The following is a 27416-nucleotide window of genomic DNA, read 5'->3' on the forward strand; positions in this document are numbered from 1 at the left end:
AAACTGGACCACAGGAGAGCCGCAGTCAGAAAGTAGACCCCCCCCCCCAAGTCCAGGCCCACTCTCGGCAGCATCCTACGTGTCCCTCTGACCACCACTCCCCACGTGCAGCTGAGGTGCTCGCATTTCTGGCTTCAGCAACAAGGCCCTGCAGAAAAAGCCAACCTCAAGCAGAACAGGGCTGAAAATCATATTTTCATGGGATGTCAACCCTCCTCTCCTACCTTAAATGAAAGGTATTATTTCTGAAAGGAGAATGTCACACACTACCACCAAAATTCTGCTTCCTCGGCAAAACCCCGACAGTTTCTCTGCACAGCTGGCAGCTCTCCACCCAAGGCCGGTGCTGGGAAATTCACCAGGCCCAATGCAAATCATGAGAGCACAAGCTCCTCTGTGATTAAAACAAGGCAAAGCAAACTCAAGAAGCATTCACTATGCAGTACAGGGTTAAGATAGGAAATACGGTCCAAACACCCCATGCCAAGACCCACAGCAGGTCCTAAATCTCCTCAGGAAATTCCCTCATCACTTTGCTTAACACATAAATTTTCCCTAGCTCAGCAACCTCTAGGCCTTTCCTATAACAAATGATATCCTTTTAGCTTCATCTTTGGTACATATAAAAATATACCCTTCTTACCTGCCAACAAGCTATCAGTCCCTCGTCTCTAAGCAATTCATGTTGGAGACCGAGACCTCTTTCTGATTCACCCACACTGAACCTGCCCTAGGATAAAAAGCTTTGTACTGAGCTGGGAGGGTGGAAAAGGTGTCAGGCAGTGACTGGATTCAAATAAATGGGAAACTGTCTATACTTTTTAATGAGTGAGAAGGCGCTAGGGAGAACAGGTCAAAAGCGGCTTTCTGTCCCTTGAGCTTCCTGTTGTGTCAACTTCTGTGTGTGTGGCCCAGGGGCTGATCATGCTCTAAGTCTCTGGGAGTCCCAGAAGTGCTAGCTGCATAGCTAGCTGCCAACTCTATGTATGGACACGTGGCCACTGTGGCCACATTTTCCCAGAACTGGAGGATTTGGCCCTACTCGTCCTCTTCAGCCACTCCCAGAGACTCCTGCTTCCTGACAGAGATGTGAGTCAACTCTGGGCAAAACCAGATCATTAACACAGGTGTTCTATATCTTCTGAGTGCTCTGCAGCTGGACTCAGGTGCTGACCTCTTCCATCCTAGTGCTCTCTGTGTCAAGAATCCAACTATTCTGAGTCCAGGAGGCCAGATGTTTTAGCAAGATAGAGTCAGGTGCACAGGAGGTGACCTGTATGTGGCCTGCAAACTCTCTTGGCAAGGCAGCCCCTATCCAGATGTTCCCCTATGCAGGCACCTGAGCGATAGGATGTGCCATGCCCTTGTGAAAATGGTGTCCCATCTCCTCTGGATAACTCCCTGCTACTACAAGTGTCTTCCTTACGAAGGACTCTCCACTCAGAAATCTCTAGCCTGCTTCTTAGGCGCCTTACTTTACTGCATGACTGGGGCTGTATGCAAACATTTGCTTTGATTTGTAAAATGATCCATATAATTAGGGAAAAGAGTTAAATAAAGGGACTGATTTCAGAGAGCAGGCTCTTAATGACACTAATACCTGACAAAAGGGGTCATTATGATGGGCTAATGGGCCTTGCCTGGCGTTCAGCTCTCTCAGGACACAATCCAACACACTCAATTATCTGCTAATCAGGGCCATTTTGTCAGAGGTTATTGCCCTGAAGTATCAATTATAGGAACATTATTAATACTTTATGGAGAAACCACTTGCATGAAAGTGTTAAACTCGTGGGGGAGCCCTTCACCCTCCCCAACCCACTTGGATCCATAATGTGCTGTCTCTTTTTACCCCCTTTTAATTCCCCAACTAGAGCTTTCCATGACCCATTGGGTCTACTGGGAAGGAGCCAGGGCCATCATGATGTTCCCAATTCTGTCACCTGTAACTGAACTGGCACTCTCAACTCTTAGTGCCAAGAGCTAGTAATAGTGGCTTTATCCAAAGCCAAGGCATTACTGACTCAAGATGCAGGAGGGAAGCTGGGGGCCATGGGGCTGCAGAACAAGAAGTCTTGCGTGCATGCGTGCATGTGTGCGCGCGTGTGTGTATGCGTGCATGTTCTTCTCTCCCTCCCTCTCTCTCTCTCTAATGCAGTCCTTTCAAGGAAATGGAAAAAAATGGATGGACAGGAGACCCTCATTTCAGGACATAGCCTGTCAGGATAGTTTATACTGCCTCTTGGAACCTGCTCCTCCTTCATGCTGGACACATGGATTTTTCACCACTTAAGGAGGTACCATCCAAATCAGAAATTGGAGGGATAGCTCTTAAAAATAGTGTTTTATAGAGGACAAAACAGGAAAAGGACTTTTGAGCCAGATCAATAAGAATTCAAATTTGTCTCACCACTTACCAGCAGTGAGTTCTCGAGCGAGTCACTTAACCTCCCTGAGCTGTGCTTTTCAAATCTCCCAGGAGACTGTGTGGTTTAGAATGCCAGCTGTGCCACTCACTAGTTGTGAAAATTGAGCAAATTATTTCACCCCTCTGAACCTCAGTATTTCACACGTAGGATAGAGATATTTACATCCATGTGCTAGAGCTATGGTAAAGGTTAGCTAAATCTGTTTACATAGCACTAGTGCGGCGCCTGACATATTCCATTCACAGGGTGCATGATGCTTACTTAGCAGCGGGGCCCTGAGGTTGAAATATTTGCTAATAAATAAATAATGAACATGGATGCTCAGTAGAAATAAGTTCTTTCTGCTCCTGTACTCCTGAATAATTAGATCTCTGTCATCAGGGGAAGGGATAACTGATTTTCCAACTAGAAAAGAGAGTAGTAGTAACCCCTTGAAACTCCTTCCAGAGTTCTGGCATCATGGGGAGATGCCTAGCATGATTAAGAGAAGCTGTTTTAGGGAAATGGGTGGTACTCTCCACTTCCATGACCCAGCAGACCTATGCCCGCCCCTCACAATCATGGCTAGCCTGTTTGGCACCCCTCCAGCAGAAAGGGGACTCAGCGTCATGTGGGAATCTCCTTATAAGCAGATTTGGTCTTGTGAGAAAAGAGTAGGAAGAAAGAATGGGGACTTTGCTTTGGCCCTTAATGGTCTCTCTCATCATCTCTGTCAATCTGACTCTGTGGTTTAGAAAAGAGAAATTAAAAACATGATTATGTTCATGCATTCATGAATAGCTGCTGAGGCCCTATTGTGAACTGGGCAGTGTGATCACAGTCCAAAAAAGGGAGGCAAAACCGAGGATAGATCAATTCTACTAGAGATCAATCTATGTTCTAATATAAGTATCTATCTATATATGTCTATAGCTTCCTATGATTCCTGGTCAAGCTAAAGGACTTCCATCTGGGGAAGTGAAGCCTGAAAATAGGAGTGTATAAAAATACTCAAGTGTTAGAATTGTCAAAATTGGTGATCGTCCCCAGCTCAACTGAGTACAAACATCAATGAAATAAATTTTATTCATAACCGTGACATTTTAGGTCAAGACTGTTAACCTGAAAGTAGTTTAAAATGCAGGAACAATCCCTGCAACCTCTTTCTTCGAGGCCAGAGTGCAGTCAAGGCTTTTGTTTGAATTAGAAGAATCTAGCTCAGTGAAGTGAGACAGCCAACACTACATTCTGTATCTGCCGGATGTAGCTAGAAAAGAGGAACAGATGCTTATAAGCAAAAGCCCTTCATATCTTGCTTGGAGAAGCCTGACCCAGGTCTTAGTGGTGAGAAGTGTTGGTTGAAGGACTAAAGGTGCTGAGAATCCACCCTCCTGATCCTTGATCATGATGTATAAATATGCTGTTTGGTGGGTCCCAGTAATTAGCATTTGTGTTAAGCAGTTACGGGGTTAAGTGCTACCAGGGATTTGATCTGGGCTGACAGAGTCTAAGTTGCAGAGTGGGGTGGTTGCCTAGCAACAACACCTGTAGCACATTAAGCAGCCATTCAGCTTTGTCGACTTCTAGCTGGGGCTTCTAGAGCAGAAGATGGGGGTAGAGGAAGGATTAGGGGGCACAGGAGTGGAAAACTGGACAGTGGGTCTCAGAATGGAAGAGAGGGGGGATATCATCTGTCTTTTTGTGAGTGACCTTAGAACAGCTTTATGTCTATTTCCCTCAAGCAGAAGGCAGGTAGTCAGCTCCAGGTGTGAATCCTGAGTAGACATCCTCAGTATGGCTCTTGTCTCTCCCTGAGACTCTCAACCAGCAGCTGAGTGATGTAGGAACTGCCCTCCTCAATACAAGTCCTCTCTCTGATAAAGTGTCTCAGAATTTGATCATCTGGTTAAAGGGTGGGAAAATGAAGGGGAGGAGGTATCTTGTGGTTTTGTTTTCAGATTCAGGAGGAATGGGGGCTCTTTCTACTGACAAGTCTTTAAGGAAGGGACTATAGAGAACAAAAGCAAAGACCTTGACAGGGTAAAATCTTTCTCACCACCTTCTTACACATCTTCCCACTGCTCTTGATCTCACGTACCTTGAGATATAACTGGGAAAAAAAAAAAAGATTTGGAGGAGGGCAGAGAACTTACTAATACTGTTGCTGCTGTCTTTATGGCAATCATGATCTGGCCCCTTAACTTTCCCCGAGATTCCCAAATTGCCTTGAGGGGGTGTAGAGGGACAGAGAGAAGTGTCCCTAATGGAAGGCGGCTATTCAAAATGCAGCACCAGCAATCAGAAGACTGGGGGTCAGCTCTGCTTCTGTCACTTGTAAGCCATCTAGCCTTTGGGTAATACCTGTGCTGAGACTCAATTGTGTCATCTGCAAAATGGGAAGCAATTATATCTGTCCTACTTACATTATGGGGATTAAAGGAGGCAGTTGAAGTAGAAGCAAATCACAAACGCTATAAATCCCCCTACACATATAACGTATTCACTCTACCAAGACTATGCCAATATATCTGCTCTTTTAGACTGGCCTGAACTATTTGCTGTTTGGCCTAAAGCAGAGGAGAGAGGAGCAGCCATGTGGCCATGTTGCTGAGTAACTCAGTGGTAGAATGGTTCTGAGAGGGCCTATTCTACTATTCTAGTTTCACTGGTTCAAATCCAGCCCTAGGCTGACAATTACCCTAATCATTAGGTTTGGAATTCAGAGAGTCTGACTTTCAGAAGACCTTTTGTTTATCTATTACCCACTGAGTTTCTACCATACACTTATGCATGGGGTTAAGAGAGAAACCCTGAGAGGATTGAGAATGTGGCTTACAGTCCCAAATGTACATCTCCCCACCCTCCCCTTCTGAAGATCAAAGTTTCTCCTTCTAGATTATCTTAAAAGGCAGCCCGGTGACCAGGAGTGCATGTTGTTTGCCCTCTGGCTTAGAAATAAGCATCAGTATGACAAGTCATCGCTGAGTGCCCCACTCCTTCCTCATCCCGGCTTCACATCTGAGAAAGTAGCAGGTGTCCCTTTCCACACCACAATTAAAATAGTTCCTCCCCCACCCTTTAAATAACACCACATCTGATTAGGAAAAGAAGAGAGAGAAAGAGAGAGAGAGAATATATGCAGAAACGAGCAGATTTTAAGGCCTACCTAGGCTAATATAGCTATTCGCCAGCCCAGAATGCACCAAGACCTCTGCGTGTTTTGGTGGGCTTTCTGTGTGAGTGGCTCCGGGGTCTGTGAACACCCTGCCACACTCAGGGTGACAGATAGCGTAACTATGTGAGAGCTGCTCACTCAACGGCTTCTCCAATCCCCCCGTTGTGCCGTTATTTTTATGTTCTGGGTTATATTTAACTCAAGTCATAATATTTGGGGGGTTGGAAGCCTGCTGTTTCACCAAGAAAGGCATTTAAATATTCTCAGTTCCAGAGAATTCCAAGGGTTCTGGGAAGAGAGTGAGGCGGTTGCCCCAGATTTGTCTGACACATTGTGGTCACGTGGACTCCATTAGTGGATGACTGAGGCATCGAGCAGGCAGCCTGAAGGAATGTTGTAGGAACATGAAGAGAAGTCTGTGAGTGATGTCAGCAGGAGACTGAAGCCTCTGGGGGTCCCAGGGCAGTCGCCCCACACATCCCCCTAGGGAGGGAAACTCTAATTGGCAATATTGCCTGCCTTGTTACCACCTCACCTCTTGTACCTGGAGTCAGTCTGAGAGGGACACAGAATTAGAAGCCCATGTGAGCTGAGGAAAGGCACAATTCAGCTTATCCCTGATTGAGGCTCTCAGGCGTGATGCCTCTGATAAGAAACCACCCAAAGAGAGCCCCAGAGCCCAATTCAAATACTGGAAGTCAGTGTTTACCCCAAAAGCCCAGGCAGGATTAGCACAGGGCAAAGTACAGATTCCCCATAAAATGTAGAAACATGAATGATACTATTTTTATTTCCTTACAGTACAAAGATATCCTTGAGAATATAGTTAGATTCACCTGTTTCCAGATTTTATGGACACTCTATATGCTTTCAAATTCTGAGTCTCTAAGTTCATTATCTGAAAGTTTTTTCTATCTTACAGTATACAATGAATTTCCCTGGGAGACTCATACTCATTCCTTTTGCACTGCTTCCTCAAGCCATGAAGGGCAGTTTGAGCAGAACCCAAAATACCATGAGGTGGGGACTGTGAGTAGCTGGAGAGTGAAGACGGGTGGGGTTGCCACATGTTTTTTATCACGGTGTTTAGATATAGGCAAGTCTCAAAGCTCCAGGAGAAGAGGAGGAATGTCGGGTCCCAGGCACCAAACCTGTTCCAGTCAGCGCCGATTCCAGTGCCCCCGCCAGCGAGAGCAGCTGGCACGAGACCTGCAAAGTGTTCTGTGAGAACAGGTCCTCCTAACACCTCAAAGGGTCTCCCAGGTGGAGGAGCGCAGGAGTTGGGCACTCAGGGGGCAGAAATTAGGGGGATCTTTGCAATCAGGGGCTGTCCCCAGCCATCGAAGCCACTGTCTCATCTCCAGCCTGAACTAAAGCACTAAAACCAGCATTCGCTTCACATTCATGGGAACTGGCATATGGTATAATTTTTTTTTAAATCTTCCAAGTTCCCTAAGCAGCTTTGACGTGAATATTAATACTAACATAATTTCATGATGATTAGAGAACACAATTAGGGGCTATTAATAATGACACAAATAATGACATTTAAGGCCTCATTTTAATTTGAGTAATATTCTGTCTGGTGGTATTTAAACAGCTCTGTCTAGCACAATTAGTATAGTGCTAGGGTGCAGTCACCGCTCACAGAATCCATCAGTCCCACCTCACCAACCTACCTCCATGGCCAGGGAGATAGACGGAGGACACTGGCCCAAACCTGAGAGACACGCAGAGAGAGCCTTCTGCTCCAGCTGTCCTGGCCATCAGGGATTGGTCCCTCGGACAGAAGGCTTTGTGAATGGATAGCAACAAAAGAATCTAAATTGGAAAGATTGCCGATGGCTGGACTGGGGCCTACTAAGCAGTCAGTTGCTCCCATTCTGAGGTACCACTCCTCCCCAGCAAAGCTGGAGGGACAGTTTAGGTCTCCACATTTCTGGCCTCTCTCAGGTAAATCCCACTTGAACTGCAGAATATGGCTTCGGACAGTCAAAAAAGCCTCTCCAACCCCTCTTCCTCAGTCACATTATTCTACTTCTGTCATAGCATTTAGTACATTGTATTGTAATTATCTGTTTACTTATCCACCTCTCCAGCAGACTACTCACCTGTTGAAGGGTTGGACTATATGTTATTTGCCTTCAAACCCTCAGCTCCCAGGTACATAGTAAGCTCTCAATAAGTGTTTGTTGAATGGCTTAATGACCAAATGACTGAGGGTTCTGCCTTCCATCCATGGAGCACATGTTTGAAGCTGAAATCCTATCAGAGCGTTATAGAGCTCTAAACTGTGCCTTGAGATGTTTCTGATTAACAGCAAATAGTTGGGAGATTGCTGGTTGAGAAGATAGACAGGGAGGATATGCCTGTGAAATCCAAAATTTCAGTTATTAAACAGGAAGAAGTTAGTGTCACTTAGGACTTAACCAGTCGGGTTAACCTTGACCTGTAAATTAACCAGTCGGGGAAAACATATCCTAATTTCATGATATATTTTGGAATGGTGGACTAAATTCTCTATGAAGAAAATTGGTAGACAAGTCTGTACTAGAAGCCAGGTTTTCTCCAAATGTAGGTTTCTATAGCAGAAACAACAAACTCTCCGATAGTGAGGATTTAAAAGGAATAAACAGGAGAAGGAAAGAAAGAAGCGGAAGAGAAATGGGGATGTGGAGGAGGAAGAGGGGGAAGGAGGGAAGGAGAAAGAGAAGAATGTTAGTTAAGCATTTAGTCTGTGCCAGACACTTTAGGTACTTTATACCCCCTATCTTCCCCGCTCCTCACTGTAATAATAAAATATATGTTATTATTTTCATTTCACAAATGGTGAAACTGAAATTTAAAGATGTTAAATTAATGTGCCACGTCACACAGCAGTGTGTGGCTGATCCAGGCTTCAAACCCATCTCTGCCTGACTCCAGATCGTAACCCACTGCAGTAGGACAGGTGACCAAGGAGGATGAGGACCATGAGGCTCAAAAGAGGGCAGGAGGCTAGCTGCCAAGTGAACATGAGAGATGAGGCAGACCCTAGGTGTCCATCTCACCTGATGATCCTGTGAGGTCTGCAGGGGAAAAATAGAAATCCACTGATTAAGAGCCAGAGTAGGAAACCCTAGAGCAGATGCAGGCAAGAGGCTGGCCCTCTGGAACTGGTGGCACCAGACATATCCAAGGACAGGGTTGGCAAGCAGCCGGCTCCGGTGCAGGCCATTGGTGCTTTGACCGAGGCCAGTGATGCTGCAGAGGATGGGGCAGGGTCCGCAAACAGCAGGGGAGGTTAAGTGGAACCTTTCTGGGTAATGGACTCTGTCTGCCCACAGAACTCCCTAGGCAAGCTCTGGCCTGACAGGCTATAGCCTGTCTGGAGTCAGTTGTGCAGAGGCAGAGTACCTAGTTGACAGCAGGTTGGTAATTTTGTTATAAGACACTCCTTTTCACTGTAGGTCCCCTTTTGTCTGAATTCCTTATGTTCAACTCAGGGAACTATCTGAACCTATGTCAATGGTGGCAGGAGCAGCAATGTGGCCAAGAGGCGGGTGGGATCAAATGGAAGAATTAAATGGAGGATGGAGAGCTGGGGGGCTCCAGGCTGAGCAGCCCTACTCACCAGAGGACATCCAGCCTCCCTCCACATCCCTTCCAGGCAATAAGCCAGTGCTACCACCACCCACAATGCATGTGCACACTATCAGACAAGCCTGGGGAGTTTAGAAGGGCACTGGGCCCACATCAAGGGATTCTTGAGGCAACAGGAAACCCTTGAAAGCCTCAAAGCTTATGACTCATCAGTTTTCCCCTCCCAAGGCACACTTGTTTTCTACTACGACCTACCATCCTCCTCTAGTGTTTTCCTCTCCCTCCTAGCTCACACAGCTTGAGCATTCTACTAACTCATCCTTCCCACCCAGCTACCCAAGGCATCAGCAGGACACATTGCCTGCTTTGACAGAGACCCAGGATTCCACACCCTGCCCTTTGGCGAAACAGCTGTAGAGGGCACGTGGCAGGGGACGGGAGCTCGGGAAGGGCTCAGAAGAGATAGGAGCATAGGAGCAGCATGGAGATGGGCTTCCCAAGACCCAGAGGGCACAAAGAAGCAGAGCAGCCATGCAGAATCAAGCCAAGGGCAAGTATTGACTTCCTTCCCCATCTCTTTCAGCTCTGTGGCTGCTTCTCATTCTAGTTTAACATAGTTTTAGACCTGATTTCTCACCTTGCCCCACTCATCTGTGACCTCTCCCCATGCCCCTGAATTCTATGACTGACACTGCTCTCCTCCCAGAGTGATCGCAGAGGACTCCTGAATGCACCCCCACCGCCAATCAGAAGGAGAGTAACAGACTCCACCTCCCCATGCCTCTCACAGCCTCACATTCCATCAGTACTACTGAAGGCAAAGCCCTTAGACTCTCTTACCCAGACTATTACGATAGCCTCCTAACTAATATCAGGGCCTTCTACCTCTCCACTCTTCAACTCCTACTATACACACCATTATTAGAATTAAATTCCCAAAGGATAAAATTTAGGAAGAGCATACTACGTGCCAGGCATTATTCTAAGTGTTCCACATATATTACTTATCTGATCCTTACAACTCCATGAGGTAAATGTTATTTCTCATTCTCATTTTACAGATGAAGGAACTGAATCATAGAGAGATTAAATAATCTGCTGGGGAATGATAGAGCCAGGATTGAGAATCTCCATGTTTACTCCCAAATCAAGTGTAACAATGATCACATTATACTCCTTCTCTCCTTGAAAACTTTTAGGAGTTTCTCACTACCTAACCCACCACAAATCCTAATTCCTCAGCTTCTGTGCCCTTAAAAAAATCTTTTCTAACCCCGCTTCCTATTCCGGGTCATCTCTACCCCAGCATTCCAGCCAAAGGTGCTACCTTTTCTCCTCCAAACACTAAAGCACTGTGTAGCTTTATTCTCAGTGTAACTCCTATCACCCCATTTCTGTCTGCTCATATCCCTCCCTGATCTTTCCCCACCCCAGCCTAAAGCCAGTCCTTGCCCTTTTCGAGCTCCTCTTAGGAAAGCAGATAGTTACAGCAGCAAGAGTATTGGCCCGGAACATGCTGGGCTAACATGTTCACTCTTGTTATTGGCTCTGCCACTTTGAGAAAACAAATTTGCCTCTCTGAGCAACAGTTTCCTTTTCTGGAAAAAGGGGGTGATGATAATACTACTTATTTTCAAGAGCTGTAATGATTAAAAGAAGCAATTTGGGGAAAGTACCTGGCTCCTAACGGACTCTCAATCAAGGTTACATTTCTTCTCCTCAGCTTCCTGCATTCCCAACATGTACCATGTCTCCCTGACATTGTAGCTGTTTGGGTCCTCAGAAAACTGTAAGTTACTTAAGGGCAGGTATTATCTGTCAATCTGTGAATTCCCCTGCATACCTTGCCAAGTATCAGATATTGCTTGTGCTCAATAAATATATGAATAAATGTATGAATCAATTTGAATCCTTGACCAGTGTCAGGAACTTAGAGAGGGGATTCACCTACCAAAGAAGGTAGATTCTGGTGATTTCTGAGTTCCCTTCAATCATGAGAGTCTATAAATTGAACAATCTTCTCCCTAGAGAGAACTTGTGCAAAACACACAATTCTTTCCCTATCTTACACCCATTGCTTCCAATGATATCGGTTTGAGGTCACATTGACTCTTCAAATCTGTTTCTACCCCACTCACATTTTTCTCCTCCAGATGATTTGTTCCAAGGGTCTGGCATTTCCAGTCCACACCAGGAAGCTGAAGTTCTCTGGCAGCCCCAAAGCACGGGTGCCACTGGTGGAAAAGTCAAACTAGCAAATAGAAATGTCACTCAATCATTTCTCAGCGCTTGCCTCTCATTGGCCTTCCCCACTACATATAATGAGAAATTCTCTTTGCCCAAATATTGTTTGAATTTCAAATACACAATTTCCCCAGGGGTGACCAGATGAAAAGAGAAATCTGGTTTGCAACATAAGACCTCTATGCGGAAGTTGCATTGAGTGAACACCGAAACTAAATTTTTATTGAGCTCCTTGAAATGACAGAAGCACATCAAGGCAACCAGGCTCCCTTCCCACTGTGGTATACTTAAATTATTATACGCGAACACCAAGGAAGCACCCCTCAAGGGGTAAGGAAAGAAGAAAAGGATTTTAAACACAGTGGGCAAAATGACAAATCTGCTCATGGTATCTAATGCATTCCTGCAATGTCTCCAGCATGTGCCTTCCTATGTGCCTTTCTCTACAGGTATTGGCTGTCCACAGGTGGGGTTCTTAATCCAGGGAGTGGAGGGAGGTTAAGAGGCCCTAGGGCAATGATTCCCAATCCTGGCTGCATTAGAGTCTCCTAGAGTGTTTAACAACAACAAAAAAGCGCTAATGCCAAGACCCACCCTGGACCAATTAAGTGAGAGTCTCTGTGTGTAAGGCCCAGACCTCTGGAATTTTATAGAAGCTCCCAGATGATTCAAATGTGCAGCCAAGATGAGATGTACAAATAGATTTAGAGGGTGTGAACCCCCAGAAATGGCAAGTAAATTTTTGTATGTGTGAGACTATGTGTGTTTTGCTGGGGTGAGGGTCATAACTTACAGACAATCCTTTAAAATATGTGCAGCTCCAAACAGGTTTTAATAATAGGTCTACAGGTTGGTGTCTCAGGTTCCTTCCACCTGGAAAACGATATACACCTAAGATATTGTCGTTAAGGGTTAGTCACTAATAGACAAACAAAAGACAGGTCACTGGTTCCTTGAGGAATGACCTTGTTCATTAAGATCCCACAGGATAAGAAGCTGTCAATGAGGGGCCCAGAGACACTGATAGTGGGGGAAAGGCCCACTGAAAGACAGAGGGAGGTATTCTTATAGGAAAAAAAATTGGGTACTCGGTACAACTTATTATTTAGTCAGCCTTGCTTGTGACTCAGCTGACAGCTGTGCCCAGCTTGGCCTCTGAATCTGGACATCAGAAGCCAAGTTCATAGAGAGGGGTGAATGCCCAGGACCTCTTATTTTGAGAGCTCCATATTCTGGGCTGATGAAGGCATTCTGTAAAAATGTCCTGAGAACCAGCCTATGTGAGTGTTGGGAGATGGAAGGAAGATGGGTGTATGAGGGTGGGGCCAATAAAAAGAAGGGTCCAATGCCCCAAATAACATCCATAAGACAAAAGGGGCCCCTTGGAGCCTTCAGCACCACCAGAACATGATCCAATAAATCCAGGGGATGGGCGCTTAAGGCTTGTGCAACTATCTAACCCAGCTAGAATGGAGACTGCAGCAAGGAGTGAAAATGCTGTGTGCACCAACTTCCCAGCAGCCCTTCTCCAGGCACTGGAGGCCATTCTGTTAGGAACATCATTTGCCACCCCTCCTCCTGCCCCCCAGGACCTGGTTGGGCCTCAGAGTTTGCACTCCGCCCAGGTATAGCCAGGCCTACTTATACTAGTACTAATACTAGTACAGTTGCCAAAAGGAAGAGGGCTCACCTTAGGGTCTCCCAGCCTCAAGTCAGCTGCCTAAGCACTCAGCCCTTCTCCTGAAAGGACCCCTTCTTCCTCTCTTTTCAGCCCTGCACTCTAATTTATCCACCCCTTTGATAACCAACTCCAAACACATTCAGCCGTTCAGCTGAGGCCCAACCATCAGCGCACAAAGGCCTGTGCTCTCCCAGCTGAATGCAGCACTTCACTCTTGGGGGGATTTCTATAGAAGGCAAAATCCACCAAACAAGCTATTACACTTAAATCAGACAATGCCTGAGGTGACGGCGAGGAGACCAGCGTTAATGACTCAGCTAGCAGTAGGCTTCTCTATTTTGAAGCTCTACCACAGCGTGGGACAGCAACCCGCTGCCCTGCCCGGCCTTAGCCATATACCCCTCCTCCTGCTCCCAGACTACAAAGCTGACCCTCTGTGTCTGCCGGTTCTCTCAGTTCTGAGGGTTGATTCCCCTAGGCCCATGTGGACTGACTCTTGACGCCCTCTTTGCCTAAGAAAAAGAACCGAGAAATTACATTTGGCTTGCCCCCTTCCCTCTCCTTTATTCAAAATTGAGGAAACCATGGTAATTATTGAAAGTCACATAGTCAGCAGGTGGCAGAGCCAGAATGAGAACCTTTCTCTCTGGACTCATTCAATTCATACAAGAACTAATATAAATTAGATGATGCACGTAAGCACTTAGCGTAGTTTCTGGCACATGAAAGCACTCAGTAAATATCAGCTATTGTTATTTGTTATAGTAGTAGTAGCAGCAGCATTTTTATATAAGTCATTCAACTACTCGTGGAGTACCTGTCATGAGCCAGGAAGTCTTCCAGGTGCTGGGCATAAACAGTGAACATGATATGACCCTGCCTTCCTGGAGCTGCCATTCTAATGGAAGATTAAAATTGTTTAATGGGCAATTGTAATACAGAGTAGAAAGGGATAGCATAGGGGAAGTAAAGGATGCTTTAAGAGGCCATGGAAAGAGCACCTAATCTAGACTGTGGGGCTCAGTGAAGAGAAACTGGCGTCTCAGCTGAATGGAAGGATGAGTTAGAGCTATCCAAATGAAGGGAAGTGGGAATGAGGGGGACAGTCTGAGGTAGATAGAGACTTCTAGGAGGAGTTATAATTGAATGTGCAAAGGCAAAGAGGAATGCAAAGGTGAATGAAGGCGAGATGCATTTAAGGAGACAGCAACATGATGGGAAAACTGGCGATCGTGAGGTAAAGATAGAGTAGAAAGTAAATGGTTGTGAGCCGTGAGGGTTGGAGAAATAGGCACAAGTCATGTCATGAATCGCATGTTAAGCCACAGAGAGGGGGCTGCACTGTATCCAGGGGAGTAAGAGAATGAGATCATCTATGGGCATGGCAAAGATCACAGGATGTATTGAGGAAAATGGATTGGAAGGCAGCAAGGTGGACAGTAGGGAGACCAGTCATAGGTCAAGTCTCAGTTTAGCACTTGTTCCATGTTCAATTTCAACACATTAAGTGGTTCTAATCTTGAGTCATCAAATAGGGGCCACCATTAAGAGAACTCACAGAAAGGGGAATAGACCGGATGAAGAGAGCTGTGGCTCCGAGAACAGAGAAATCTAACAGTTGGCCACTTGGATCATTACCCAACAAGCCTAGTACACAGTATAGTAGGAGCAAGTTCTTTTCCATCAACCAGATATCTGACCCTGGGCAACCCTCCATATCCCCATCTGTACAATGAGGGTGTTTACTAAGTAACTGGTTAACTGCCTTGCAGTTCTCCCTGTGGCTCTATTACTTGTAATACATATCATATAGATTTATCCTAAGATGCTTTGCATTTTAATGTTTATAAAAACAAGATGAATGGTTTGCCTTTTATAATAGAGAAAACATAACTCATCAAAATCAAGTGTCTTGCACAATGATCACACACATTCCCTCCTCTTGGTTCTCATCATTAAGTCCAAGACAGGCTTAGCTTTAAGACTTGCCAGAAAAAGCTGGTTCGAAGTAGTGGTCCTGAGCATTCTCCGCCTTTCCTTGCAGCCTGTGTACAGACCCGTGGTCTTTAGGAAACCCTCTTTCCCAGGCCCTTTGCCCTCAAGAGTAAGGTTCTGCAGAGAGCCATGACCAATAGTTCTGGAAGCTGCTACGGGAGAGGCCAAAGCTCTGAGGGTTTCGGGCAGGTGAACAAAAGAAAACCAAAAATTCCGGCTAGGGTAGGATAAAAAAAAAAAAAAAGCCACCTCAGAGCTGTGTGTGGCTGGAAAGTGCTCTCCATCCTGCAGCGTTAGGACGCAAGCAGCATAGCATCCAGAGGTGCCCAGCTGCATGGAACAATTCAAAAATTGCCTTGTTGGACTACAACGTGCCAATTTTTCAAATCTAGAGCCATTTTCACTATTACAGTCTGTGCAGCCTAAGCCGGTAGTATTTTCTTCTGGGAGGGAAAATTGATTCCGAGGTTACCATTAACCCCCATTAGCACAGCACTCCCCATTCTGAAACTATTTTCGGTAACTGAGGAGGTCAGAGGAAGCTATAGAAGCCCATGGTGAGGTTGGTGTCCAACATCACAGGGGTTACTAGCCAAAGTCCATCAGCCCCATGTCTTAGAAGGGCAAGAGAAAGAGCGAGCTGGAGAGCGGCAGGGAAATAGGGAGGATAAAAGGATCTGGGCATGTATTTCCTGGGAATTCCAAGGTTTTGGAAGTTACCTGCACACCTCACTTTATCTGAGTGGATGAGAAACTTGAATGAACTGAATAGCAGGAACTAGAGCTAACACCTGCATAAAGCCTCTTTATTTTGACTTGCAGTCCTCACCTGTGACTGCCCTATCAAGGGCCAGGGCCTAGTAGAGGAGAATTCTCCAGGAGTTGGCTTGGAGGTACCCATCCCACCACCACTCCTGGTACCCAGCTGCTCAGGGCCCAGGTCTTTTGAGATAGCTGGTTTTGTCTGCCATAGGTACCATATATGAAAAATCACTCTAAGCCATTCCAAGCAGTCAAGAGCCGGCAGCCTCGATCGTGGGGTGTGCTGTGATCTCCATTTTCCCAAATATAGAGCAAAAACCCTCCAGCCCAGCAGAGAAGACAGTGCTGACAATGGCTGCTGCAAAACAAGGCAAGGCAACTGTGCGAATAAAGGGGGAACAGCAGGCAACCGAGGAAAGCAGCACATCCACTGATCTCTGAAGCATTATTTTTTTACATGCTGATGACATAGCAGTAGGTACCGGTGTTGGATCCAGCAAGCCTGAGTCTGATTCTCGCTCTGCCACTTGACCTTGGATAAGTTACTTACTCTTTCTGAGCCTCTATTTCATCTCCTAGAACCTAGAAGTAAAAATAACCACCTGGCAAAGTTGATATCAACATTGAACGAGATAACAGGAAAGGAGTGATTATATAATAGTTGTTCAATAAATATATATATGTATATCTGTAAGTATATACCATAAATACACATACAAATATACACACACATATAGTTATAACTATATATATATATGACTATATATATAACTATATATATAACTAAGGAAGCCCACCATGCATTCTAAAATGTCTCTCTTTTGTTCATAGAATGACAGCTTCATTCTTGCAAGAGTTTGTTTCAGGGTCCAAGTATTGTGGCTGCATGGTTTACCAGCTCTGAACTTCAAAAGTTCCTTTCCCCCTATCGCTGCCCCTCTTCCAGTACCATTATTAAGCCACTGCTCTCCAGGGATGCCATCCGCTCACAGGGCTGTCCTCCTGTCCTTCCTGGCATGTCCAGTCTTCCAGAAAAGCATCGCAAGGGAAGGCCTCCTAGGGGCTTAGGGGTATTGTAGAGAGGAAAGCACTCCAACACAGCATGTCTTCCTCCGTTCCACAAAAATTTAGAGCATGTGCCGGGCCCTGTGCTAAGCACTGGGGTTACAAAGTGAGCAAGGTTCAGTCCAGTGCCGGTTTTCTAGGAGTACCAGGGAAGCCAAGGTTCCAGACCCATATGTAGCTCATTACAACCCTACTGGAGCAGGCCAAACACACAGGGGTCAAGTGCTGGAGGCCCAAGGAGGGTGCCCCCCAGGGGTGGGCACAGGCGCAATGGCTGCTTCTGTCCCCTGCAGACCCTAGGAAGTTGACCTCTCTCAGTCATCAGGTGATGTGTCAGGGAAGGGAGGGGAGCGCAAAGGGCTAAGTGCTGACGGGACGTCCCTGTCAACACAATGTTCCGCCTGGCCGGGCCTTCATATATAAAGATATTTAATGAATTAGTTAATTAATGAGAGGAGTTTGATTGATAGATCATATGGCGCTCTCAGCAGGGTGAGTCTGACCCTCCGTATCGCAGCCTTGGCTGCAGTTAGTCCCCCTCATTGGTCGGGAGAGCGCGGTCTCTCCGGCAATTTGCATGCATTTAATGTAGCTCTTTAATAGGATGTAATGTTAGCGAAAGCCAAAAGCGCAGCAGCTGTAACTTAAAAGACAGCCCCATTACTGCAAGCCTTATAATTAGGGTAAGAGGGAGTCTCGGTCTGCCATATGTTAAACTCTTTTGAGGTTAATAGCTCTGTAAGATTTTTGCAATTTAAAAAAATTACACTTGAAGGATGATGACAAGGCTCATCAATGAGGGACCTCTTTACCGGAGGGAAGGGACAGGAGGATCTCATGTCCCCCAAGCCCTATGTCCGGGAGACACGGTGAGGCCTCTCTTCTGCCATAAGTCTTTCCTGTACCCACCAGCTTCCCGACCCCAGCCCCATTAGCGGAAGAATGGTGTCTCAGCGGCGCAGAGTCGAAGTCTGCCCTGCCTGGCCCAGCGCAGCCTCCCGCAGTCCCTCCCCACGCGTCCCCCCGCCCCGCGCCGCTTCCCGGGTCTGGGCATCCCGCCGCCAGCAGGGACGGGCGCCCGGCGCGCCGCGCCACGCGCACCCAGGGCGCGGGAGGAGCGCCGCGTGTGCTTACCTTGCAAAGTCCCAGGCCACTCCAGGGCAATTACGGGTCCCCGCAGGTAACCTGGCACTGATTGCACAGCTGGCCCAAATCAGGGAACACACAGCAGGCTCTGCCCTGGGGGAGGTGAGGAAATCGCCGGGAATTTGCGCAACCCCTCGGTGCCACAGCCCACGGGATTGGAGGGAGAGTGTGGTGACCAGCCCTGGCACTGGGCCCAGGTGGAACTGAGCCCAGCCGGTGGAACTTGGAGAGCTGCCCCTTGCACCCCTGCTGCGACGTAGACCTGGATGGTCTCCATCCCTGTCACCAAGTCCCGCGTGAGACTGCGCCCAGCCTCTGGTATCTTTCCCGAGTATCCCTCCCCAGCAGCCCTAGTACCGAGTTGCTGCGGGCAGTGGGTAGGGAGGGGGTCGTTATAGAGACAGGAGATGGTCCCTGTAGACCTTTGTGGCCTCATCTGGCTGGCTGCCTCCAGAAGTCTGTGCTCGGCTGGGAGCTGAGGAAAGCTGCCCGCTTGGCAGATTCCCTTCCCCAGGAGTCCTGCCACCTGCATTTTTCCCCTCCCCCTTGCTTCTTCTCAGATCGCGTGGGTGTCTGACCAAATTCCTAATGACAGACACTCCAGACAAAACAACAAGGGGGGAGAAAAAAGAAGAAATCCAGCTTATTTTTTTATAGAGCGTTCTTGTTAAAAGGAAATTACAGGAGCGATAAAATTACTGCTAATTGCACGATTATCTGATTATCTCTGGCACCAAAAATACATGAGATACTTTCCCCCTCCTAGAGGCTTAAAGAATTCTCATGGGCATCTCTTAGGGGAAAGACACAGATCTCTCTGGCCAAAACCTGGAAAAGACCAAAGAATATGAAGAAAGGGTGTGTGTGAAAGACGGTAGCAAAGAGAAGATTGAGGGAGGCAAATATAGGTCCACAGAGACAAAAAGCTGAGGATAAGATGGTGAAGAAATGGGGAGGAGGAGAGAGGTAGCAGAAGATAACAAGAATGCATAGTGCAGCGGATTCTGTGTCAGAGCTAACAAGACAAGAGAGGTTAGGTCACTTGTCCAAGATTTTAGGAGCTGGAAGGTTGTTGCCTGGGGCGGGAGTGAGTATGGGCAGGTGTTGGGAGGGGATTGAGGGCTGTTCAAACCCTCTAAGCCCTCACTGCCTTTTGGGGCAGATATTGTAGTGGCTTCTGTGACAGGTAGAAAAAGCCTCATTTGTATTATGAATCTTGATTTGAAATGCTACTTATTGGCAGCTGCTAAAAGTGAACAAAACAGTGACAGCTAACTTTTGTTAGTGCTTTATGGTTTATAAAGCATTTTCCCACCTGCTTTCTCACATAATTTTCTCACTTCCCTGTTCCATTGGAATCCCCATTTTCGAATAAGCTAACCAAGACTCAAAGGATGTAAAGAGCTCCCCAGAGGTCTCACAGGTTGTTATTGGAACACCTAAGGCTTCAGGCCCAGCATCTTCGCACTGTGTCTCCCAGCCTTTCCTGGGGAGCTGAGCCAGGGTTGGAGGGATTTCTCTGCATGAGACTGAAGATGTGAGTAAGGTGCTAAAACTAGGTTTCATTATTTCTTTACACTTATTAATTTTTGTTAAGCCAACCTCTCTTCACTTGAATGCGACCCAGTCATCTGGAGCTGTTTTCCCACGGGAGGAGACTTCACTTGGCACACCAGCCTAAAATGTCACTTTTGAGCCACCAGCATGCCTCAGCTCCTTTATGGGAAAAGGCACTGTCAGGTCCTGGATGAAGAATTTACTTCTTGATTCCCATTCAGGAATTTCTCGTCAACCAATCAGGACAAGAAGTGGGACCCTTCATCTTGTCCCCCATCTTCTCTTCCACAAGAACCTTGGCAGTGCCATGCAGAGTTGACAGCCACTGCAACTTCATGGAGATTCCTCGGCAGTCAAGGCCATTACTCCATAATCACCACATCTCCACCACTCGCTCCCCTACAGAGCACCGATAGCGGCTTCAGAATTATTATCCACAGATCAATTGCAGGACAATTACTGAGACTTGTATGTAGCCGGCAGGGCCTCACTCTGGAGGAGCGTGAGGATGCATAGGTTCCCTTCATTAGGGAAGCCAGCCTCCAAGTGAGACCAAAATAAGGCTGGAGACTCCCACGACTGGGGCCTAGGAGCAGTTCACTGAGGCAGTTTTGAACTGAGGATGAGTAAGAAAAGAAGAGGTAAATTGGCCTAAGGGGTCTCTCAGAGGAAGAGAGATTAAGGTGGGGCTATCCACCCATCCACCAGCTCCCAGAATCCTCTCACCCTCCCCCCCCAACACACACACACAGCCCCCTTGAGAGAAGTTAATGAAAGGTAAACAAACTGACTTTTCCTATCAACTACTCCCTGGATACAAGGTTCAGTGGGCTGAAGGGGTCACTATTCAATGGAGCAAAACATCTCAGGTCAGAGCAGGCAAAGGGCTCAAGCTTAGGGCCTTCTGATAAAGGCTTGCCTGACAGAGGCCTCAGGCTATAGGGAAGCCCCTTCCCCTCAGACCAAGCCCTCAATTTATTCATAGAGTATGGTCCTTGTGATACAGATGCTGAGGTTTAAAGATGAATGGGACTTAACCCTTGTAGGAGTTTAGGCTCTTGTGGGAAAGACAGATACATGTCTGCTAGACATGGAGAATATTGCAAATCTTCAAGTTCAACACCCCAAATTATATAGAAGAAGAAACAAAGGTCAGGAATGGAATGCCTTGAGCAAGATTTCATAGCATGCTTGTGGTAGGGTTACAGCTAGAACCAGATGTGCTATCTCTTCCCACCACCTACTTCTTTTTTTCAGATTAAAATGCTCCTCAATCCTTACTGCCCAACCAAAGTCTGCTGTTTTGTTTAGACCCAGCAGAGGAATTGATAATATTTCAATTATTCAATTTAAAAAGAAACTTCCTCAATGCTATCTGTTCTCAGGCAGGAGAAAGTTGACCAGGACAGGACAAAGGGAGACTAGGGACAGGACAATAGGGGGACAGAAGTCAGGAAGAGGGATGGTGGACCACAGCTGAAGTCCTTCCTGGTCAAATAAGGAAAATGCATTTAGTATCCTATTTTTTTAGTGAGGATGGAGTTGGGTAGTCCTTGCTATTCTTCTGCCATGCCAGACAGTTCCTGCCTCAGGGCCTTTGCACTGGCCATTCTCTCTATCTGGACTTCCTCAGACATCAAATGGACCTTCTCTTTTACCTCCTTTAAGTCTTTGTCCCAAGATCACCATGTCAGTGGAGACCTACCCTGATCTCTCTATTTAAAACTGTAATACCTTCCTCCCAGCGTTTGCCATTCCCCTCACCCTGCTTTCCAGTTCTCCATAGCATTTAACAACTTCTAATTTATTTTATAACTTATTTATCTAACAGGTTTTGTGTGTTTTACTTCTGCCACCACTAGAAAGTGAGTGTCAAGTAGGCATTTTGTGCATTTTGATCACAGTAAAATAGAACGCTGCTTCGCATATAGTAGATGCTCAATAAATAATGGGTAAAGGAATGAATTAATAATGAATTAAGAATTTTCCAATATGAGAGTTGGAGAAGACCTTGAAGATAAACTAATCTCAAACCCTCAATTTGTGGGTGAGGAAAACAGAAACCAAAGAGGGTAAGAGAAGGTTTGATTGAGGACGTGACATTTGAGCCAGAATTTCTTTCTCTTCTTTTTCTTTTTCCTCTTCTTCAACTATTTCACTTTGTGCATTTGTTTATTCATTCATTCATTCACTTATTTATTCAGAAAATGTTTATTGGACACTCACTGTTTACTAAACACTGCAAAAAAATAATATTTAATACATATTGATCACTTCATTGCAGATATATTGCCAAGCACTTTACCTCCATTATCTCATTTTAACAACCCTGTAAGTTTAATACTATTATTATCCTTATTTTACAGATGACAAAATTAAGGTTCAGAGAGGTTAAGTGACCTTCCTAGTCACACGACTAGAAAATGGAAGAAGTGAGATATGTCTGCGTGACTCCAAACTTCTGTGTTGAACCAATACATCATTTTTCCCTTCTCTTCTTTTTTCTTCTTCTACCGTGGGCCAGACCAAATGACCCAACTAACCAAGGTGGCAAGAGAGACAGCCAAAGTCACCCAGAACTGGAGCCCTTTCAAGGCAGCACAATCCTGCTGCTCCAAAAACCCCCACAGCCACCTCTCCCATCCCATCTGCTCTCCTCCAGCCCCACGCTCTAAGCCCTAGATATAGACGCTGGTATGATTCACAGCACCAAGATCAGTCCCTGGGAAGGAAAGGGGGCTCATAAAACCTTACGGCAGTTTTATAACGTATTCTTAGCTTTTACAGGCATGCTGGGTGGCCAAGGCTGGCAAACAGCAAAATGTCTTAGGTGGATGGGTGAGCCCCAGGACCCAGAATTGATGAGAGTGACAAGTTTTTGTGTGTGTGTGCAGACAGCACCATCATGAATGGGGAAGGGCGATACAAGAAACAAGCATTTCTTCAGATCTCTACAGTTTAAACAGCACTTTGACATTTAATGCCCACCAGGTAAAGTAGAAATTATTTCAGATTGATAGGTGAGGAGCCCTGCTCAGAGAGGCTGCGCAGAGCAGGGGTGGCAGAGCTGGGCCTTAGACCTCAGCTTTCTTTCTTTAGTACAGATCTGATGCTCTCTTCCTCGGATTGTCTGGCATGGCACCAGCTCTCAAAAACCTCTGCTCCTTCTGCCCACAGAGACGAGTCCCCTCATGAGGTCTCAGTCCAGGCTCTATCACCAGGATATCTCAAAGTAACCTCCAAAAAAGTTTCTGCTACCAACACCCAAGGGCTGAAGATTCTCAGCCTCGTCTGTGCACCTGGACTCCTAGCTTAACTCTTTCACTTCCCTTCTTATACTCTGCAAACCACCCCATTCCATCATTTTCAGGGCATAGCTCAGCACCAGATGAGAGAGTTCAGAGTGATGGCGATGCCTCACAGATATAATCACCTATACCTTCTTATTCATTTGTATCATTCCTGAATTTCTATTTAAAAATAAGCAAAATAGGTCTTGTCATGCCTCTTTTACAGATGAGGAAACAGTTTCAGAGAAGTTGAGCAGTTATTCCCAGGTCACACAGCTGGGGACAGAAAGAGCCAGGATTTGTATCAGTTGTCCAGGTTTCTTTCTCTTAGGAAAGTTGCAGAGAGTCTCAGGTTGCTCCTAAGTGTTCATTCTGGCAATGTTTCAGTGGCTCTACCGCTTCCTTCCCAGCGAAAGCTAGAGCTGACTTTCTTAGCTACTTCGGCCCAAAGTGTCTGGGCAGTTTGGAGCTTGCGGTTTTTCAAGTATATAGCTGGTTGGTTTCCCTTAGTTAGCAAATGCCAACACCAGCCCCCACTGAACGCAGCTAGCACCTCTTACATTTCCTCACATGGGTCCAAGCTAGGAACATAGTTATTCTCTATAGATAGGCCAGGGATCTTGCATCTTTGAGTTACCAAGGACAAGGTTATAATAACTTTGAAAATCATTTTGTCCAGCACCATATCTCCTGAAGTAGCCTACCATCCCATGCAGGAGAAAAACTAGCATGATTTCAATTCCTCTTTCCCTGGAAGCTCCCAGTGAGACTTTTGCGGACTGGGCTCCTTTATAACACCCTATGGAGAACAAGGCCCCCTACTAATCTGGCCCCCTGCTGCCCCTGAAGCCTCATCTCTCCGTGTGCCTTCCCCTCCACCACTCCCAGACCCCAGTCACTAGCACTGCTTGTAACCTCTCAGAGGCCCCATGCTGTTCCCTGTGGACCCCATGCTGCTTCCCCACACCCAGGCTGCTCCCCTACCTAAAATACCCTCCCAGACTTGTTTGCCTGCCAATCACCTACTTATCTGACAGAGTTCAAATGTTGCCTCTTCTGTGACACCTTTCCATATCCACACCCCTGTCTCTCACACCAGAGAAATCAACCACCCCACCTCTATGCAGCCCCCACTGTGCCCTAATTAAAGAACTAGTTCCCTGCCAGGTCCATGAGCACTGGGAGAGCAGGGACACTGTTTGGCTTCTCTAATCATCTACAAAGCTTATCAGAGATCCTGGTAAACTATAGATGTTCCATGTGCGCTTTCCGAATACATAAACATGTAAATGGATGAGCAATTGGCTGCACACATGTGGAAAGAGAAGAAAACTATACCATCATGGAGCTTAAAATGTCACCTGTATGTCCATCGACAGATGAATGGAGAAACAAAATGTGGTCTACACACACAATGGAATATTACTCAGCCTTAAAGAGGATGGAAAATCTGACACATGTTTCAACATGGATAAAACTTGAGAACATTATGCTAAGTGAAATAAGGACAAACACTGTGTGAAGCCACTTGTCTGAGATACTTAGAGTAGTCAAATTCAGAGACAGAAAGTAGAATGGTAGTTACCAGGGACTTGGGGTTGGAGGAAAGTGATCAAGAAGGCTTTCTGGAGGGGATGACAGTAGAAGGGAGTCCTCAGGTATTCCATAAAGGCCTGTGGGGTAGTGTAACAGTCTGCCCCTCCCCCACAACTAAGAAACATGAGTGCTAAATCACTCCATAGCGCTAAGCATGCTTGAGTGGGATTAAGCCCCACCCTAATCCTCCCCTTCCCCTCTATAACCAGTGAAAACTTGCATCTGGCCTCTGCCTCCCCGAATTGTCTGAGAGATAAACATATGCATTCACATTTTTGTTCCTTGATTTGCACAAAAGTACAGCTGTTCATCAACTTGCAGGCTTTGCATTTCTGAAAGTCTGTCTTGCTTTGCAGGCCTCACACCCGTTGGCCCTGGAGAATGCTGGGAAACCAAAGTGACAGCTGCTTCTTCAGCTCAAACCTATGAACTCTTACCAGAACCTCACATATAACCTTTGCAACTGTCTGCAATGGAGGCCGAGGTGCTGGCAATCAACATAGGGAGAACGGGATGAGCATCCTGTCCAGGAGCACCGGGGGAGAGCTGGAATGAAGTCTTTCCTCTCAAGCACAGGCCATGAGGAAGAAAGATGTTTAGGGATGGAACTTTAAATGTGGGCTGCTCATGAAGAATGTTGCATACACAGAGCTCTTGCCAGAAAAATCTGACTCTGAAAATTCAAGTCAGTGTGCTACTGGAAGGCTCATTTATTGAGCACCTTTAATTTGCATGCTCCTGACACCATGCTTCGAGGTGTACTGTAGTGCCTACAATCTAGTAGGGCAGATGCCAAGGACCCAGCTAGCTAATCATAATACAGGGCAGATGCAAAGCATCAAGAGATGCATCTCAAATGCTGTAAGGGGTTCAAAGAGCACACGAGATGTTCAACCTCTGGCAATGTGTCCAGCCAAACCAACTGACAAATGCTAATGGCCTGGGGGCTACTTTTCCAGGAGAGGTGAGAGCAGACTGAATCAGTGGCAGGAGCCATTGTTCTTATGGAATAGAAGATGCTATGGCCATAGATGGACTACTTCTCCCCAGGCAGGCAGCTGGGGCTGCCCCAGGTCTTGGAATGGAAATGAAAGAAGATACTGATATCCCCCAATCACTCTGGAAAACGAAATATAGGCTGGGCAGAAACAAAGTCAGACTTCAGGATCAGATAGGCCTGAGTTGAATCTTGGCTCTTCTGCTTACTAACTGTGTGGCCTTGGGAAAGTTATTTAACCTCTCTGAGCCTTAGGTCTCCATCTGTAATGTGAGGATGACAACCCTTCCATTACAAGATTGTTGTAAAAATGAAATCAAGAGGTATACGGAAATTTAGTACAAACCTGGGATGGAGTGAATACTCAGTCGATAATAGTTGGTATTATTATCAGTGTCACCAGCTAAGATTTAGTTGGGTGTTCCTTTTGAGCCACCGATTGATTTATTCAGTATTTAGGTAGGCCATGAAGAGTCTCAGGGCTGTTGGGAGACTCTTTATTTGTGATGTTGGGACATCGGTGAAGATGTCCTGTGGTCAGATGTTCTTATCAACACTTGATACAGTGTTGTTGTGAGGATTAAATGAGCTACCATATGTAAAGTGCATCTAGCAGTGCCTTGCACAGAGTAAGAGTGTGGTACAGAAGTGAAGAACACAGCCTTTGTGCAAACTCTGGAGTTTGAACCCTAGCGCCACTAGTTTCTAGTGGTGTAACCCTGAGTGAGTACTTTAAGCTCTCTGTGACTTGGTTTTCTCATCTGTGAACTGAAAATTGTAATAATAGTGCTCATTTCATAGAGTCATGGGGATTCAATGAGATAATAGATACATGCGTGTAGAGGAGCCCCTGGCACTCGGTAAGGGCTACGTGAGTGTTTGCTATCATTATTATGAAGTCCAGGCTTTACTATTGCTGTTATTGTGACAAGAGCACTGGATCTGAGTCAGGAAAACCCAGGTTTGAGTTCCCATTCCAACAATAAACGAATACCTAATGGTAGGCAAATGACCTAACCTCTCCGAATCTAAAAACTGGGACAAAAATGTTTATCCCATTTACTTTGATACGTTAATGTGAGAATGAAAGCACTTTATAAACTGTAAAGAATAATAAAGTTATAATAGACAAATGAAAAAATAAAGTGGTAATACAGTGTTAAAGTACTTTTTAATTTATGGAAAAGAGAAAAAATATATATAAACATGCATGCTTGTGCAGAGATGGGAAATTTCTCAAAGGGTAACTAATGGGACCAGGGAGATGAAAGACTGGGCTTGGGGACTTTTACTTGTTTCTTTAAACTCTTCTGTACTATTTGAATAAATTTTTTAAATAAAGCATGTTTTTCTTGCATAACTTAAAACCAAAGCAATATTTTTCTGAACATTTTGGATTATTAGTAGATTGCCTAGAACTTCAGCCATTTTGGATTCTGATCCTGGCTCTAAAGTAGAAATGAATGGGTACCCAGCCACTTTACTCATGACTTCAGTTTTTCCATCTATAAAATAGGGAGGCCATTCCCTTTTCGCCTCCAAGCTGTACAAAATAAAAATAAAGAGAAACACAAAATCTTTTTTGAAACTAATTTATTACCTCAAACCTAAATCCACAACCTTCTTGGACTATCTCAGACACAGGCTGGCTCCCACTCACAGCCTGAGGGAAAGGAATAAAGACTATTGCTTTTGCCCTGAGGCTCTCCGTTGGTATGCACTGTGGGTTTGACCCTGCTTGTAGCCTGAGCCAGCCTGGCTCCTACCCTCCCATCCAGGCTGCCAGAAGAACCTAAGCCATAAACGTAGACCCAGGAGTTCCGGAATCTGGAGTAGAGGACTCTTAAAGGAACAAGCTTCAGAAGACCGATTATAGCACTTCCTGCCTAAAAGAGATGTCTGCGTTGCTCCAAAGGGG

The 27416-nt window shown here is 45.9% G+C and overlaps 2 long non-coding RNA genes across 2 annotated transcripts in view; both read right to left on the reverse strand.

Moving 5' to 3' along the window:
- Positions 1-18559, reverse strand: part of LOC107505065 — a 144561-nt gene extending 126002 nt beyond the window's left edge. The window contains exon 1 of the long non-coding RNA XR_004950823.1: positions 18047-18559. This is a non-coding gene — a long non-coding RNA (uncharacterized LOC107505065). The remainder of the gene's footprint in view (positions 1-18046) is intronic.
- LOC118602815 lies at positions 7216-16542 on the reverse strand. Its single transcript, XR_004950825.1, has 2 exons — positions 12203-16542; positions 7216-11416 (listed from the first exon to the last, which is right to left on the reverse strand). It is a non-coding gene; the product is annotated as an uncharacterized LOC118602815 (long non-coding RNA).
- Positions 18560-27416: the final 8857 nt, after the last annotated feature.

Source organism: Rousettus aegyptiacus, unplaced genomic scaffold (genome assembly GCF_014176215.1).
Source record: "Rousettus aegyptiacus isolate mRouAeg1 unplaced genomic scaffold, mRouAeg1.p scaffold_m13_p_5, whole genome shotgun sequence".
In the NCBI taxonomy this organism is placed as follows: Eukaryota; Metazoa; Chordata; class Mammalia; order Chiroptera; family Pteropodidae; genus Rousettus; species Rousettus aegyptiacus.